We start from the raw sequence: 17,907 nt of genomic DNA, 5'->3' as shown, positions 1-17,907 counted from the left end.
CTCTTCTGCTTCTGTACCCTGCTTCTGCTCTATAAAAACTGCCAAACCCCAACCTGGGGCGCGCAAGTCCTCCGAGGAGACTCTGTGCCCACAGGTACCTGTGTATCAAATAAACCTCTTGCTGTTGCAACCCGAAAGGCTGACTTGTCCTCAGTGGTCTCACTCTTACAGAAATAGATCCATGTGTATATCATAAGGTGCACCCGTGGCATTGGCTAAGCAAAAACAATGGATCTGGCAGAGCCTGTGGTAGAAGGAAGCTAATGTACTAATCAACTAGGGCAGCCATCACAGGATGTTTTTGTTATGGAGCCTAGGACTACTGAGAAAAGACCACCAGACTCAATTCAGATTCAGATAAAAAGATCTTTATTCAAGCTAGCTTGGACTGCAGTCTTTGAGGAGTTGGATTAGAGAAGCTTGATCAATACATTCCCCACTGGCTCTGATCCATATGGATCATATTATTGATCCGCACTCGGTTCAGGTTGGTATCAAGCCTGCAATTCTAATATTTTAACAGAACTGATTCTTTTCTTAATATATCCCAGTAACCAATTTAAAATACAAGGGCCTATAGTAAAACCTAGAAGTAATAGGAGTAGGGGCCCACAATTGCTGTTAAGAGGGTATTTAGCCCATGGGGACCAGGAGAAAAGGGGCTTGTACCAATTTGGAGCCTTAGCTTGTTCTTTGGCTCTTTGATCTAGGTTTTGTTTTATTAAGGCTAGGGTTTCTCTAATTACCCCTGAATTGTTCTCATAAAAACAGCATTTTTCATCTAAAGCTATGCAAAGGCCTCCTTCTTTTAAAAACAACAGCTCCAGCCCCCCATGGTTCTGTAAAACCATTTCTGCTAGGGAGTCCTCTTGTTTTTCTAATTGTCCTAAAGAATTTCTAACACAGTCCATGTCCTGATCCACTCTGACGCTTAGAATTTTAGTTTTGATCTCTCAGAGCCAAAGCTGAAGCTGTTAAAGCAGCAGAGCCGGCAATACCAGTTCCCACTAGAAGGGGTAGAAGAATAGCTGGGGCTCCTCTCTTTGTTTGAGTTAATGCATGCTTGTTTAAATATTGGTTTCTTAGTTGAGGCCCACTATATATGTATACTTGAGGAAGAACATAGATCAATATACATAGGCTTCCCTTTTTAGATTCCAACTGCAGATGTTCTGCTGTTACACACCGAGCAAGACCCAAAAGTACATGCCCACCAGGTCCCTGTTGGGGCTTGGAAATGTATTCTATCAGAAGTTGACTTAGCACAAATTAGGGAACTACAGGACTGACTATAAGGGGAATGAGAGATGACATAAGTTGAGGAAGCCAAACATGTTCCCTTTTTTTGTAGGTCCCCTAGGGTTATTCCAGTTTCTTGTGATCTGCAATCTGTGCCTTCCTGTGGAGTGGTAGTAGGAGAAATAGAGATATTGGCCCTATCCCCACATAAAAGGGAGGTCTGGGATCTAGGCACAACCAACAATCCTGTCCCAAATCAGGAGCAGTATGATTTATCCAAATATGAATTAACCTTAAGGTTTTGATCTCAGATATTTCATTTGAAGCTGGGACCATTCTGTGCCATAGGGGTAAAGTTTGCAAGGGCAAAGAACTAGCTTCAGTGGTAATGACAGGAGTCTGACATGTGGAGCCGATAAGGGGAGAAGTGGTGGACTGCTGTGATTTAGGATGGGGTAACCAGCTCCTCTCTGACTCTGTAGTATGAGCTCAGTAGGAAGGCATTTTCCTCTGAATAGTAAATTCCACACCAGAGTCATTTCCATATGTTTTAGATTTAAGCTTAAGGCCCCAGGTTCGGCCTGCAAGCCAGTGTTGAGCACTTAACTCATTCCCTGCCACAACTCTCAGAGTGAAAGGGTTGCACTTCCCTGGAAAACAATCTCGGGAGGGAGTTTCCCGCTATAAATGAATAAATGAATCTTTGTGTCCCCCCCCAGGTGGACTCAATTTCACAGCCTGGGGATGAACAATGGTAATCTCTTATCCATTTATGACAATGTGCTGCTGAAATTGAAATGGCCATACTCCCCATTCCCAAATCTTAGTCCCACAACTTGGATGTGTTCTGTGATAACTGTACCATTCAGCCATAACTTCATTGTTATCGAAGAGGTCACACAAATCTAGTTTAAATACAGGCTGAGAGGTGGCATTTCAAAAAACATCTAACACTTTTCCATCTGAGGTTCAGGTCAACTCCCAATCCCAGGTCTCAACATTTCTAGCTGGCCACATGTGACATGTACTAGTTAGGCTTCCCAATATCAGTACTAGTCTGAGTTCAAGGTTTGAACAAGCTGCATCTTTAGGGGATGCTGTGGATCTTTTGATACTTTCCATTTCTCTCCCTTTTCTTGATTAGTTGTGTCTGCTTTCAGGTGAGAACAGTCAATACACGCCGCTATTCCTGCTACTTTAACAGTGGTAGGGGTGAGTAGGATCACAGGATATGGTCCTTTCCAGGAGGGCTCTAGGGTCCCGCTAGGCAGGCAGCGGGCCCACACTAGGTCACCCATTTGAAACATGTGAGCTGATTCAGTCAGAAGTGGTAGGGGTGGTGGAGGCGTGAGTCGGGTCTGGAGATCTTGGGAAACTCACTGTAAGGACTTTAGGAACTTGAGGAAGGAAAAGTTAGATGTTTCAATAGCTGTGGCTTTCCTTTTGCAGGAATTAGCAGAGGTGGGAGACCAAACGTTATTTCAAATGGAGTTAGCTTGTCCCGACAGGGGGAGCAGTTTAGCCTGAAAAGAACAATGGGGAACAATTCAGTCCACCCCTCACCAGTTTCTGCCGGGATTTGGTCAATGTTTCTTTAATAGTTCTGTTAACTCTTTCTACCTGTCCTGAACTTTGAGGCCAATAGGCACAATGTAATTTCCAATGTATCCCTAGAATTTTGGCCACCTGTTGTGACACTGTAGCCGTAAAGCCTGGGCCATTCCAATTCACATAAAGTGCAGAGCTTGCTGGGTGACATCTTAACTCGGTAGACCGCTTCGAGGAACTCCTGAAAGTGATACAGCATGGTAGCTCAAAGGAGTCTTGGCTGTGCTTGATCTGGCTCCCATGTCTCCAACAAAACTCACAGCACACCTGAAAACACAAATCCACCAACAAAAAGCACAAAGAAACAAAATACCCAGACAGAGAAGACCAGACAATTACAGACACGTGTTGGCCACCTTCACTCATACGTCCAAATCCTAACCAGAGGGGACAGGAGGATGGCTCCTGCTGTCCCTGGAGACTGGGTTATGATTACGTCCAATCTACCCAAGTCTCCCCAGATGTCTGGACTCCAGAACACTCACCAATCAGTCCTGTCCTTAGCCCACGTGTGATAGCTGGCAGTTTTTGCTTTCAGTTTGATATAATTTTGGTGGTTACAACCACAGGTTCTCACAGGTTCCGGAATCCACTATCGGATTCACCCCCTATATTAGTGACTCTTCAATTTATGGCAGCTGTGGTTTGGGCTCCCACGGATCCCCAGACTCACTAGTGAGTCCTACCCATGTCAGGCCTGTCCCAAACCAACAGCCCTGAGTCTGGGGTCCCCCAGAATCCCGGATGAGCCCCCAAATGTTATGGGGCCTGGGACTACTGGGAAAAGACCACCAGACTCAATTCAGATTCAGATAAAAAGGTCTTTATTCAAGCTAGTTTGGACTGCAGCTCTCTAACCCGACTAGGAGACTGCAGTCTAAGCTAGCTCTGTAATCCCAGTGGGGTTAGAGAGCTGCATTGGGGAGGGGGAGTGAAAGGGACCTTTTAAAGCTGAAAACCACAAAGGGGGTGTTGACAGGGTGGTCCCTGAATAACAGGGTGGTCACTGCATGTCAAGGTGACTTGAAATAGCAAAATTAGCAAATTACAGAGCCAAAATCAGCAGTTAGTCATATCGTAACAATTCTTGTTTTCTATGTGTCTAAAAAGCAGATGGCTGCAGCTGCATACTTCTGGGAAAAGGGGAAGGGGTCAGGGTTTCTTGAAAACAGTTATTCGGTCTTGAGCTACAAATATACCATGGCTAAGCTTCCAAGATGGTGAGTTTGTACAAAATAGAGTTGGCTTGGTCAGTACATCTTCTCTGGTAAACAAGGAAGACTGTGGAGGAGTTTTAAAGTTTGTTAGGTAGAACTGCACATTTGTATAGAAGTTTTTCAAAATCATAATAATCCTTTATCTCTGTTTAGTGTTTAATACCCTGAAGGATTACTTATTAGTGTTTTTTCTACAGTAGGGTTTGTTATTATTCGTTTATAGATGAGGTATCTGGGACTGTGACTAACTTCAAAGAGAGAGTGTGGGTTACTGCTCTGCAGCTGAGATCTTTTGGAAACACTGCTCAAGACCCAGTGGGCACAATGTGACACATTGTGAGCTCTAGAATCTACCTCATTCTTCCAGATCTATGAATCTCAGGCCTTCTGAGGTTGGCTTCTGTAGTTACTTTTCCTGTTACTATGATAAATACCCTGGCAAAAGCAACCTAAGGAAGGGTCTATTTTGGCTCACAGCTGGAGGATATGTCCACTACTACAGGGAAGTCATGGCCTTAGGAGCCTGAAGCAGCTGGTCGCATTGTGTGTGCAGCCAGGAAGAAGAGTGGCAAATGCTTGTATTCAGCTGACTTTCACCCAAGCCCAGGGAACAAGGCTGCCCACTGTTAGGGTGGATCGTCCCACCTCAGTTAACCTGAGATAAACCATCACAGGCAAACCCAGAGGCTATCCCCATCTAAGTAATCCCTCACAGCTGTGCCTGGAGGCTTGGCAAGTCCAGACTGGGTCAAGCTGACAGTCAACACTAATAACCATCACAACTGGCCACAGGATCTTCTTCCTTCTCAGTAATATATTTGCATTATCTAAACTCTCCTCACCTCCTTGTTTCTGAACTTCCTCTTTCTACCTTCTCTTCCTGAGAAATGTATTCTGAGGGCTGGAGAAACTGGATCACATGCTCAGATGATCTTCTGGTCAAAAATAGACCTCTTTGTTTTCTGGATTTCTCCACATCATCTCCAAGACTCTGAAAGTAGCATGATCAAACCCTGAGCTTGGGGCAACATGGATTTCAATGCCAAGAAATCTTCCTTCTTCTCTTTACCCAGTGGAAAGGGAGGTGGCATCCCACCCAACAGACAAATTAAATCCCTGTGAGGATTTAGATGCTGCCTGGAATAACCAGCCCCATAAGGCTCTGAGAAGAAGGAAATCCTGGCTTACTTGGAGGCACTGGGGGAGGCAATCATGGCAGACCATGGCTACTGCAGACAGCCTAAGGCAGCAGCCAGTCAGTATGGAGCCATGAGAAAAAAACTGAAACCCTTCCCAACTATGGAGCCAATGCCAGGCATCTAAAAGATCCTTAAAGTGCATCTTTAAATGTCTTTCTGAGCCAATGAGATGGCTCAGCAGATAAAGGCACCTGCCACAGAAGCTGATGACCTGAGTGGAGTTCCTGGGACCCATATGGTAAGAAGAAAGAACCAATTCCTGCAAATTGTCTCTGATGTGTGCTCATGCCCACATATATGGATATATATATATGTGTGTGTGTGTATATATGTGTATGCACACACACACACACACCTTTGCCATGTTTTTTGAGTTTTGTGACAGCTCCAAAAGTCTCTGACCCATCCCTTTGATTCTAAATTCCACTGCCGTGCTACAAACCACTGCTCTTTCCCAGACAAGACTGTATGCCCCTGCTGAACTTTCTGAACTCCAAACTAGAATGTGTCACTCATCAACTTGAAACCCTTCCATGGTTTCAAATTGCCCTCCCGTCCAAGTTCAAAGCCTGCACTTAGCATTCGCGACCCGCTTGGCTGACCTTAGCCTCATCTCTTGTCACCCATTTACTTTTCTGCCCAGTGACCTCAGATTGTCTCCACACCATCTTCGGCCCACTGGGCTCTCACTTTTCTCCAGGATTTTCCTTTTTCTAGAAATCTGTTCCCCACCTTCCCTGGCTAATGCCCCCTTTCAGATCCAACTAAATACCATTTCCTTGTTTCCCTGGGGCCCTGTGTGGCAGATCATCCTTCATGTTGTAATTAATGAAACGACTGTGTCTGTAAATCCAAGGAGTTCAACATCCATGTATTACTACTGAAACCTCAAACCTCTGAATGAGCTGGGTTTCTGGCACACAGTAGGACTTTCATAAATAGCTTTCGAAGAAACGAGGGGCTGCTAAACCAAACCTACAAACCTTGTAGGAGAATGAATAAAGAGGAGACTTCAAGGTTGACAAACCTAAAGGAGGCTCAGCCCCAGCCCCTCTACAGTCACCTGACATTTTTTCCACCAACAGAGAGGTTGATGGGTGTCAGTCTGAGCCAAAGTGTTATACCTGGACCAGAAAGGGACCCTCCCTAACTTAGTCACCCGCAACCGTCCTTTGCTGTTGGGAGAGAGCTTTGGTCTCAGACATACCTGAAAGTGCTAAATAAGAAAGAGCTTAGCAGCCTGTTAGGAAAGGTATCCCAGGCCAGTTGCCCTGGAAAAAGGGAAGAATTTTTTTTCAGAGAGGAGAACTGGTGGTCGGGAAAGAGGTTAGTATATTCGGCTGGAGGGTGAGACAGCTTGTGCTCTTCCGCCCTTGTCTCATTTTTTTAAAGATTGAGCGTCAGAGAGGAGAAAACTGAAAGGGCGGTGCTAAAAAATTGTAAGATAATTGGAAAAATAGACCCGAAGGGATGTGGCAGCGGTGGGATTCGAACCCACGCCATCGAAATGACTGGAGCCTAAATCCAGCGCCTTAGACCACTCGGCCACGCTACCGCCCGCCCGACAACTGGGCCATTCAGAGTATATTGGTGTGGTGACGCAGCAGCTGCGTTGCATTTTGCAAGTCCTGCCCCCGGATGTTTCCGCCTGCTCAACACGCCCAGCATTCCTGCATTTAGCGAAATATCCGAGGCTAGCTCCCTTAGGAGGCGTCCAACCCAACCGCAGCGTTCCGTGACCTGCACTGTTAGCAAGTAGGAAAGCACCCTCCAAAAGGAAGGGCAGTTGGGCCAGGCCAGGCATGAATGCCCAGTCGTGGCGGAGGAGTGGAATCTGACTGAGCTTTGCATTTTTCTGGAGAGATGCTGCCTGCGGCCACCTGGGGGCGGTGCTGCGCTGCCAAGTCTTCTGGGATGGGCTGGGGCGGGTCCCCGGGGAACCCGGTTTGCACAGAGCCCAACCTGTGGTCTCTCTCGTCCCACTTTAGATCGCCCCGCAGCCCAGGTAACCTCATTGCCTGTGACGTGGCCCGCGGGGTCAGAATGACGTGTCCAGGAAAGAAAGCCTTTGAAGGTGGTGAGATCTGTTCAGATGTGTGCCTCTCTGTCTTACCCCATTTTACAGAATGGGAAGAAAACTCAGGTTTGTCTCAGGGCCCCGGTCCCAGGCTAGCATTCCCCAGCCTCTCAAGACACCCCTCCTATACAGACTAGTTCAGTGTTTTTTAGAAAAATGCGACACAGAATACAGCATAGCAAACCTTCATTTTCTGACTTTCCGAATTTTGAAGATTGGCTTCAAATCCTTTTTTTAAAAAAAGTGAATAAACCGGGAGTGGTGGGCGCACACCTTTAATCCCAGCACTCGGGAGGCAGAGGCAGGCTGATCTCCCTGAGTTCAAGGCCAGCCTGGTTCACATATTGAGTTCCAGGACAGCTGGGGCTACAGGGAGACCCTGTGTCAAAAAGACCAAAAAAAAAAAGCTGGTCATGGTGGCACACACCTTTAATCCCAGCAGAGGCAGAGGTAGGTGGATCTAAGGCTAGCCTGGTCTACACAGTGGGTTCAAGACCAGCTGGGACTACAGGGAAACCCTGTCTCAGAAAGACCCTTCCCCTCAAATAAGTTATAGATAAAATTCTCTGCCCTTTTGATGTCACCAATACTTCCTTCTGCCTTTGGAATTTTAAATTCTTCCAGTTCACTTTTTCCAAATTTTGCATTGTAATCAGGTCATCCATTTCTTTGTGTGTTTAAGGAAGCTAGTAAAACTCCAGGACATAAAGATGCTAAGTGTAAGTGGAGATGCTAAACCGACCAATGTCTCTCTTGCTGTCTCCCCCACTCTCACCTGAGGTATCCAAATTCCCAGAATTTGTAATATGTTGCCTTATGTGGCAAAAGGAACCTCTTGCCAACGTGACTGAATTACAGTCTTCCTACGGGAAGAGTAGACTTAGTATGGTCTCATACCCAGGGTCATCTCAGCACTTGGGAGGTGGAGGCAGTAGGATCTGGAGTTTGAGGTTATCCTTGGCTTCTTTGCTAACTAAAGGGTAACCTGGGCTACATGAGACCCTATCCCAAAAAATAAGGATGAGGAGACTAGCCTAGATTATCCAAGTGGCCCAGACGTAGCCAGCTGTTCCTCATAAGAGAGGCAGGAATCACCAAAGGAGATAGGAGGATCTGAGAGACACAAATCAAAGAGGTAACCTTTTTTAATTTTTTTTTTATTTATTTATTTTGTGGGGAGGGATTGCAGCAGTGTGTATGAAGGTCAGAGGTCAACTTATTGGACTTGGTTTTCTCCTTCAACTATGTGGTTCAGGAAATTGAATTCAGGCTGTCAGGCTTGGCAGCAAGTGCCTTTACCCCCTGAGTCATCTTGCTGCCCCACTGGAAACTGTTACAAGCTGGGAAAGTTTAGGAAATGAATTCTCCCCTGGAACAGCCAAAGAGGAATAAGGGGTGTTTGCTGCCTTGATTTTAGGACTTCTGTCTTTTAGAATGCTTTGACCATCAATTTAGGTTGTTTTAAGCCACTCAGTTTGAAGTGATTTGTGAAAGCAGCAACCGCAAACAACACAGTGGTAACACCATCGTACAGTACAGTAACCCTGGGCTTGGGAACCGCATCTCTAGTGTGTGGCCCCAGGTAGATGCCTGACAGCAAGTGTGAGAATTCAATTACGTTTTTAAAATTAAATTTATTTACTTTTATCTTATGTGTAAGAATGTTTTGCCTCTGTGTAAATGCACCATGTGTGCAATGCCCACAGAAGTCAGAAGAGGGCGTCAAATCCCCAGTTGTCAGCCACCATGTGGGCTCTGGGAACCAAACCCAGGTCCTCAGCAAGAGCAGTCACTGCTCTTAACTGCTGAGCCATCTCTTCAGGCCCTCAATTCTTCTTTTTTTTTTTTTTGAGGCAGAGTCTCCCTGTAGCCCCAGCTGGCCTGGAACTCACTATGCAGACCAGGCTGGCCTTGAACTCACAGAGGTCCGCCTACTTCTGCCTTCCCTGAGTGCTGGGATCAAAGACCTGCGCCCCAAGCCCTGCAGGTCCTCAATTCTTTCATTCTACAGATATTCCTTGAACATCCAACACATGTCAGACACTGTTTTGTTCTCATCAGAGAATGAAGCTGGGAGGCCAGAGGTCGATGTTGGGTGTCTTCCTCTAACACTCTACACCTGAAACAGGGTCTCCCACTAAACCCAGAGTTCAGTTATTCTGCAAGATTAAGTGGCTAGTGAGTTCTAGGCATGCTTCTGTTGTCGCCCCCCCGCCCTCCACCAACACTAGGATTACACCACACCATGCCTGGCTTTTGAACTGAGTGTAGGGGTTCCAAACTCAGGCCCTCGAGCTTCCAAGGCAAGCACTTTATGGACTGAACCATCTCCTCAGCCCCTGAAGAAGATTTTAAAGATCAATTGTAGTGATATATGCCGAGTACTGAGGGGGATCCCTGGCACACAATGAGGGGGTTGATGGTGGAGCCTCCAAGGGTCTGAGCAACTCTCTGCCTCCGGTACCTAAACCATCCCCACAGGTCTTCTTTAGGATTCCACAGATATCTTCCCCACCCACTGCTCAAGGAGGTACTCAAGGGCCTTTCCCACGAGGAAACTGGACCCTGCTGGGGTGTCCACTCCAGGAGTATAAGTGATGGATGGATGGGTTCTTGGTCACCCAATGCTGCATCCTCAAGACAGAGGACAGTGTTGACAGCAAGAATATTCCCTGGGGAAAAAAAAAATTGGTTTGCTTTTTAAGTGTGTGTGTGTGTGTGTGTGTGTGTGTGTGTGTGTGTATGTTGGAGATCGAACTTGGGGCCTTTACAGGCTTTACTACTAAACTATGCCCTCCCCTACATCCATTTTTTTGTTGTTGTTGTTTTGTTTTTATTCTTGGTTAAGCTACTCCATCTTGCCATATGAACTCAGAACCAGGCAAGCACTTCTGCCCGGAACTGCCCAACTTCAGAACTAACAGAATTATTGTCTGCATATGGTCAGACCCTGGCCTGCCCCTCTGGAGGATCACCTCTGCCTTCAGTCACAGGAAGGACAGAGATCCCTTTAGGTCAGCCATCTCCCCACAATAACTCAGCATTCTCCAGTAGCCATCTGTAGCTAACCCCCAATTCATTCTCATTCTCATATTCTCTCTCTCTCTCTCTCTCTCTCTCTCTCTCTCTCTCTCTCTGTGTTTCTGTTAATTTAGTTCCAATTACTGTTTATCCTGCACCTACCTACTAGGCCTGACCATGCTGAAAGCAGGCCTTGGGATGGGGGACAGTATTTCTTGAGCTGTTCAGAAACTGTTTCCCTCTAACCCAAAACCCCAGAGAGGCAAAATCTTCTGTTCCCTGCTCTCTAGTGGCCCACCTCCCAGATGGCCTCTCCCAGGCCAGCTGGCCATGCTTCTCTAGTGATTTATGTCTTGGTGTGACACAGCCAGGGCAGATCAGATGCAAAGCCCAGCCACAGCCAGGGAAGGATGGGGAGGCCCAGAAGCCAGGGCAACTCTGCTCTGTTTAGTTTTTGTGGGGTTTGTTTCTAAGTGCCATTTAAAAATAACTCTTGCAGAAGTAATATGGTGTTCCTTACTGAAAGAAAAGCACAAACAAGAAGATAAAATCACCTTTCATTTCTCCACTTGGTGACTCTCGCTGCTTCCTCCTTGATATAAAGGAAGCTAGGCTTTGTCTTTTTAAGTTTGAACTGCACTACATGCATGCTCATAAGTTTTTCACAAATGTCCAGTCCTATCTGTAAAGTTAAAAGAGAAATCCACTCCTTTGTCTGGCCTTCCTTCTCCAGTGAATCCCACTACCTAGAAAGAACTCCTAGGGTGGATCATTCCAGATCTTTTCAATGCAAATATATAGCAAATGGCAATATAAACTCCACCCTCAGAACACACCAAGACAGGAGGTGTCATTTCATGGACTCTTCAAGTCTTAAAAAAATTATTTGTATGAGTGTAAATGTTACCTGCATACACTGTGTGCACGCCTGGTGTCCACAGAAGCCAGAAGAGAGTGTCAGATACCCTGGACCTGGAGTCCAGGCAGTTGTGAGCCACTATGTGGGTACTGGGAACCAAACCCAGGTCCTCTGCAAAAGCAGCCAGTGCTCTTTTTTCTTTGTTTTGCATTTTTATTTATTTTATTTTTATGTGTATGTGTATGTATGTATCACTATGAGTGTGCGCACCACAGCGTGTGTGTTTGTGTGTGTGTGTGTGGTCAGAGGACAACTTCCAGAAACCAATTTTCTTGTTCCACCATGTAGGTCTTGGGACTTGAACTCAGATTGTCAGGCCTGGCAATAAGGGTTTTTACCCACTGAGTCATCCCCTCCCCCCACCCAGAGCATCAAGTGCTCTTAACCCCTGAGCTATGTCTCCAGCCCCACTGATTTTTTTTTTTTTAAACTGTAGTACTCTGTAGCCATGTAACCCAGGCTGGCCTTGGACTAGCAATCCTACTGCCTCAGCATCTGAGTTTTGGAATTACAGGCATGTGACCACAGCTTTAGAAGTTTTTATGTGGTCATCTGTTTTGGTTTGAATGAGAATGTCCCCCATAGGCTCATGTATATGAACCTTGGTTCCCAGTTGGTGGTGCTGTTTGGGGAGATTATGCAAGTTTTAGGATGTGGAAATACATCAATAGGGGTGGTCCTTGAGAGTTTATAGGCTCACTGCACTTCCTGTTAACTCTCTGCTTTCCTGTGCTTGCAGTTGAGCTGTGATCTCTTGGCTTCCTGTTCCTGCCACTGTGCTTGCCATTCTTGCTGTCATACCTCCCCGAAATGATGGGCTCATCCCTCTGGAACCATAAGCCAAATACACTCATTTATAAGTTGTTTTAGGTCATGGTGTTTTATCACAGCAATTGAAAAGTAACTGATACAGAAGTTGGTACCAGAGAGTAGAGTATTGAAACTTTGGACTAGAGAAGCAGCTGAATGCTGTAAGTAAAGCATAATAGGCTTTTCTTGTAGGAGCCCTGAAACAGTAGTGCTGTAAGTATTGTGAACAAGGAAGGCCCAGCTCATGAGGCTTCAGAGGGGAATGAGCCTCGATTAGCAATGGGGCTAGAGGCCATTCGTGTGATATTTTGGCAAAGAATCTGGCTATTTTCTACCCATATCCTGAGAAGTTACATGAGGCTAAATTAAAAGGTAATGGATTGGGGCTAGAGAGATAGCTCAGTGGTTCAGGGGTTAAGAACACTAGCTGCTCTCACAGAGGATGCAGATTTCATTCCTAGTACTCGCATGGCAACTAACACAGTTTGTAACTCCAGTCAGGGAACCCAACACCCTCTTCCACCTGCTGAGGACACTGCATGCACATGGTGCACTTACTTACATACATGCAGGTTAAACACTCATACACATAGAATAAAAATAAGTAAAACAGAAAACAATGGACTAATTTCTTTGGTGGAGGAAATTTCAAGACAACATAACACTGAGTCTGTGATATGGTTTTTACCAATAACTCTTGGGAGGTAAGAATGAAAAAGAGCAGGTAGGGCAGAAAGAAATACGAGCTGTATAGTTTGGAGAGAAAAAGAGCACTAGGAAGCTTAATGTTACAGCCAGGGTGTGTGCTGAAAGGGCGTGGCTCCCCCTTCCAAGAATTACAGCTTGCCTGCTCTGTTGTTTTTCTCTTAAACTCTAATAAAAAAAAAATGTCCTCAATCTTGAAAGAGAGAAGGAAAGAGAGAAAAATAGGGTGGAGGGTGATAGAGGAAGACATCTGACATCAACTTCTGGCCTCCACATGTATGTGCACACACAATGCATCTGCATAAACACACACACACACACACACACACACACACACACACACACACACATATATATATTTGTATATGTGAGTGCCTGCATCATCACAGGCATGTTGGGTACCCAAGGAGGCCAGGAGAAGGTATCAGATCCTCTGTAACTTGGGTCATGGGCACTTGAGAGCTACCTGATGTGGGTGCTGGGAATCAAATCCAGCTTCTCTGTAAGAGCAGCAGGTTGCTCTTAAACACTGAGCTATCTCTCCAACCCCTTCTTTCTCTTTAAAAAAATAAAATGAGTATCATCCTGAAATAGCAATTCTCACTAGTCCACTAATCTGAAAAGGCATTATCTGAGCAGTATTGTAATGACAGGTAGTTGCTGACCACAGAAATGTATTCCCACCTAGTAAAGAGGGGGAAAAGAGCAAGGTGCAAAACCTGTATGCAGATAAAAGTTTGCTCTCATTAAGACCAATGTAAATGTGCCCATGTGCAAATCTAGATGTCTGCTGTCTCTCTGGCCTTCCTGTACCTGTGTGTCTGTGTTTGCCTGGGACTCACCTGCACAAACCCATCTGCAGGACTCAGCCCAACCTGCAGCTCCACAGTGGGCTTCCTCCAGTCCACACTCCTGGGCTTGCAACTCCTACTGAAGGACTTTTGGGGGCTGTTGTGTACTGTGAAGGCTAATCTTGGTTATCAACCAACCTGACTTAATCTGAGACCAACTAACAAACATGCCTCTGGGTGGGTCTGTGAGGCTAACTCCTGAGCAGATTAACTGATGGGAGAAAGGATCCTACACCAGAGTAGGAAGATCCAGTGAAGATCCAGATATAAAGAGGTCTGAGAGAAAGGCAGTGTTGCTGTTGTCTCCTTTTGCTGTTTGCTGGTGAGTGCATCTCCGATGATATTGATGATGATGACGATGATGATGATGGAGGAGAAAAAGAAGAGGAGGAAGAGGAAGCTGCTGCCACCACCACCATCCTTCACTGACATGAGAACCCAGATTCTTTAGCCTTCTGATGTGGACTGAGACCGATGACTCCCCAAGAATCCTCTACACCTTCAGTGTTAAATTGGGACTGCTGAGACATCCATCATTGTGAGCTGAGCAACTACTAGGTTCTCTGCCTCTCTCCAGGGTACAGCCAGCCACCATTGGACTACTCAGCCCATATTATGCAGTTAATCTAATAAATCCTCTCATTCTATTGGCTCTGTTCCTCTAGAAAACTGTAACTAACACATGTGACTTGTCCTGGGGGAACTATTTCTATTCACCATAGATAGGGTAACCACAAACCAAAGAAACAATTCCAACCAAGTCCAGCTTGGTGAACTAATGAGCTTAGAGTTACTCAAAGGAATATGGGTCTGCATTACCAAAAAGGCCACCCAGCATGGGTGACGACTCAGGAAAGCTATGTCACTGGAGTGCCCTGTGCAACCTGCAGACAGCTCCACCACATGAGTCTTCTCTCCCCTCAGCAATTATTTATAGCTTATATGACCTTGAGGAAGGACCTGGTGAGGCTTGTAAGTTTAGGTTTAGAATTTTTTGATTAACTTATTTTTATTTTATTCACGTGTTCTGCCTCCGTGTATTATGCATCATGTGCATGTGCATCATGTATGTGCAATGCCTGTGGAGGCCAGAAGGGGGCGTTGGAGCCCCTGGAACCGGACTTATGGTTGTTAGCCACCTTGTGGGTGGGAACCCAGGTCCTCTGCAAGAGCAGCCAGTGCTCTCGACTGCTAAGCTATCTCTCCAGTCCCAGTCTTTCTCTTTTTAAAAATACTTCATTATTTTTATGTATATAAGTGTATCGCATGCATGTATGTAAGTGCACCTGTGTGGGATCCCCTGGAACTGGAGTTACAGATAGTTGTTAGCCCCCATGTAGATGCTGGGACCTGAACCTGGGTCCTCTGCAATAGGCAGTGCTCTTAACCACTGAGCCATCTCTCCAGCTCCAATGCTCCCTTCCTCCCTCCCTTCCTTCCTTCCGTTAAATGCTTCTTGGTCCTTTAGTGTGTCTTCTTACGCAGAATGAGACCCCTATTCCTTCGTGCAGGGTCTTATTACCTATAATCAAACAAGGTAGTCAGAGTGTTTCTTCATGGTCGGTTCTTACAGAGGGTGGGGTTAAGAGTGAGATTTGGATGGGTTTTGACTGGCTTTGGAGAAAAAGGGGTTCAGGTTTCCTTTTTCTTTTTTTCTTTTTGTCTTTTTGAGACAAAGTATCCCTGTAGCCCCAGCTGGCCTAGAAGTCACTATGTAGATCAGGCTGGCCCTGAACTCACAGAGATCCATGCCTCTGCCTCCTGAGTGCTGGTACTACAGGTGAGTGCCACCACACTCAATGTGGGGATTCAGGTTTCTAAGACCGAAGTTGAAGAGGGTTCTAGTTCCTTTCCCCCCATTTATGTGCGTGTGCGTGTATGTGTGTGAAGGTCAGAGGACAATTTGGGGGAGTCCATTCTTTCCTTCCACCATGCAGGAACAAACTCAGGTCATCAGGTGGCAAGTGTCTTACCAGGCTAGCCATCTCATTGGCCTGAATTCTAGTTCTGTGGCTTCTTGGGGAGAATGAGACAGACAGACAGAAGGACAGAAGGCAAAGAGATCCTTTGCCTCTGAGGCCTCACCTGAGCTACCATTTTCTGGGCCCCAACATCCTGAAGCTCAGACGTCCTTCTTCCCCAGGAAATAATTCAAATTCCTCTCCCCAATGACTACACAGTGACCCAGAAGCCCCCAGACCCACAGCCCTGCTGTACCCCAGGACCTTTGCCAAGAAGAGCATCTGAGCAGCCTGCAGGGATTGTAAATAAGAGGACAGTGTGTCATTCCCCGAAGAGACTGAACTTTGAAATCAGCTGAGGTTCCATTTCTAGCTCTCTCCTTTCCTGGCTGTTTACTGGGCAAGGCCCTCTCGGTAAGCCTCGGTTTTACGATCTGTCAAGTAGGACTAGTGGTACCTAAGAAACTTGTAGAATTGGTGTGCAGTTGGAGGGGCAAATGACTCAAATAAGTGCAACTGTCTGATTACTTTTATTTCTAAACTAAGTATGTAGAAGGATAGGACGTCGAAATGTCCAATGTAGTTCTCATTAGTTTTAACTTTCTCGTTCTTCTCTACAGAATGGTATCCATTCTTCCATCCACTCCACAGGGTTTTGTGGACTTATTTTGGAAATCATGCCCATGGAGTCACTATGGAGCCCTGCCTGGTTTGGTATTTGCCATCATTTTGTGATTGCACCATCAGGGCCAACTTCCCACAGGTATTTTTTAAGCACCCTCTTTGTCATGTCCTGGGCTCAGAGTTAGGAATACAACATTTTCAAGACAGATCAGGAAGGCCCGGAGCAGACTAATTACATAATTGCACAAACACTTAAAATTGTCAGGCGTGTCTAAAAATTTGTTTTAAATTAGCTTACAATGAATGAATTCAGATTCATTATGTCATTTTTCCAACACAGTTTTTGCTGTTGCTTTCCCTTCTCTTCTCCATCATCCCCTCCCCCCCACTCTCGCCCTCATAGTGTCTTAAGTTTCTTCAAAGCAGAAGGCAGAAAAACCCTAAAATTTCTGACCAAAATATTTTAAGGTTATGCCAGGCATATTCTACCACTGAGCTACACCCCCAGCCTCGCCAACACTGGTTAACACAGCTGAGCCATAGGCTTGAGACCCTCAGGAAGGCTCAGGAAGCGTTCAGGGGCCCAGGAGCTTCTTATCGCCGGCGGTAGAGAGCCGAGAGGGTGGCGGTTGGTTGCAGGGGAGGCGCCGGCCTCCGGGGGCGGCCACGTGAGCCGTGCGCCGAGCGCTGCGCAGTCCCGCCCCTGCCCGCGGCTCCTGTTTCGGCTTCAGCTCGGCTCCGGCGGGATCGAGGTCCGCACGCCTTTCACTACTGGCCCGGCTCTCCGGTCCCCTGCGCTTCCGACCCGGGCACTCGCCCCTCCGCGCGCAGGGATCACCCGCCCGCCCCGCATCCTTGGGGGACCGCCGGTCCTGCACCCTGGAGCGCCAGGCCGCGAGCCTCTACCAGCTCCTCGGGATCCTTGCGGCCGTGGGCAGCGGCTGCGGCGCCTGTCCCCCTGCGGGAGGTAGGTGACGCTGTGGTGCCTGCCTCCTCTGAGCAGCGGCGCCCCAAAAGGCGACCGGGCGGTCCTCAAGTTGCCGAACTCCGGCGGGGCTTAGTGTTTGCGCCTGTGAAGTGGGGGAGTGGTGTAGATTAAGGGCGATGGCCGGCGGCCGGAGTCTGCACAGCCGGCCAACCTACCTGTCCCGTGCAGCTTCCGAAGCTGCATCCCTCCCACCCAGTTCTCTGCACCAGAGGCCTGCATGGGCCTCAATTCCCGGAACCCCGAGGACTGTGCATACGCCCTTGCTGCATTGTTGGCTGCAGGAGCTGGGGTGTTGGCAGGCGTTGGCTACATGTGCGCCAAGGGGCTGAGCATTAATATGCAGTTGGTGACGCGGGGGCGGGGACCTCCCGGGTAAGCCCTGCCTAGATCCGCCTGCGCCCCCCGAAGGGAATTGCGGGGGAACCTGCCCAGCTGCGCCCCGAGTGTAGCGGACCTGTGTTTTGCAGAGGAAGGACATCTGCCTTGGGGATGCTCCCTGGGGGTGGATTTCTGGGTCCTCCGTGATGGGGCGCCCCCTGTCTTGGTGCCACAGAACCCGGGTTTTACAGAGGAGAGCACTCGAATGTTCCCCAGACCCCCAGTGGCTAAGTGGGTGTGAGCCATATAAACAGCCACTGCCTAAGGCAGATGGACTGGGTGGGGAATGTAGGGTAGGCAGTAAACTGAT

At 47.1% G+C, this 17,907-nt stretch overlaps 1 protein-coding gene and 1 non-coding gene across 3 annotated transcripts in view; one reads left to right on the top strand and one right to left on the bottom strand.

The window, feature by feature from the left end:
- Positions 1 to 6,736: 6,736 nt before the first annotated feature.
- Positions 6,737 to 6,818, bottom strand: Trnal-uag. Its single transcript has one exon. It is a non-coding gene; the product is annotated as a tRNA-Leu (tRNA).
- Positions 6,819 to 16,915: 10,097 nt separating this feature from the next.
- Eef2k (eukaryotic elongation factor 2 kinase) overlaps positions 16,916 to 17,907 on the top strand; it is an 84,166-nt gene continuing 83,174 nt past the window's right edge. Inside the window, exon 1 of one of the 2 annotated variants that reach the window (XM_008843830.3) lies at positions 16,916 to 17,198. The gene's annotated coding sequence lies outside the window, so the exon portion shown is untranslated. The remainder of the gene's footprint in view (positions 17,199 to 17,907) is intronic. The other variant, XM_008843829.3, reaches the window with a different exon arrangement.

This window comes from Nannospalax galili, unplaced genomic scaffold (genome assembly GCF_000622305.1).
Source record: "Nannospalax galili isolate Female #2095 unplaced genomic scaffold, S.galili_v1.0 scaffold381, whole genome shotgun sequence".
Taxonomy (NCBI): Eukaryota; Metazoa; Chordata; class Mammalia; order Rodentia; family Spalacidae; genus Nannospalax; species Nannospalax galili.
The sequence above is the reverse complement of the archived record's forward strand: the minus strand, read 5'-3'. Positions and strand labels throughout refer to the sequence as shown.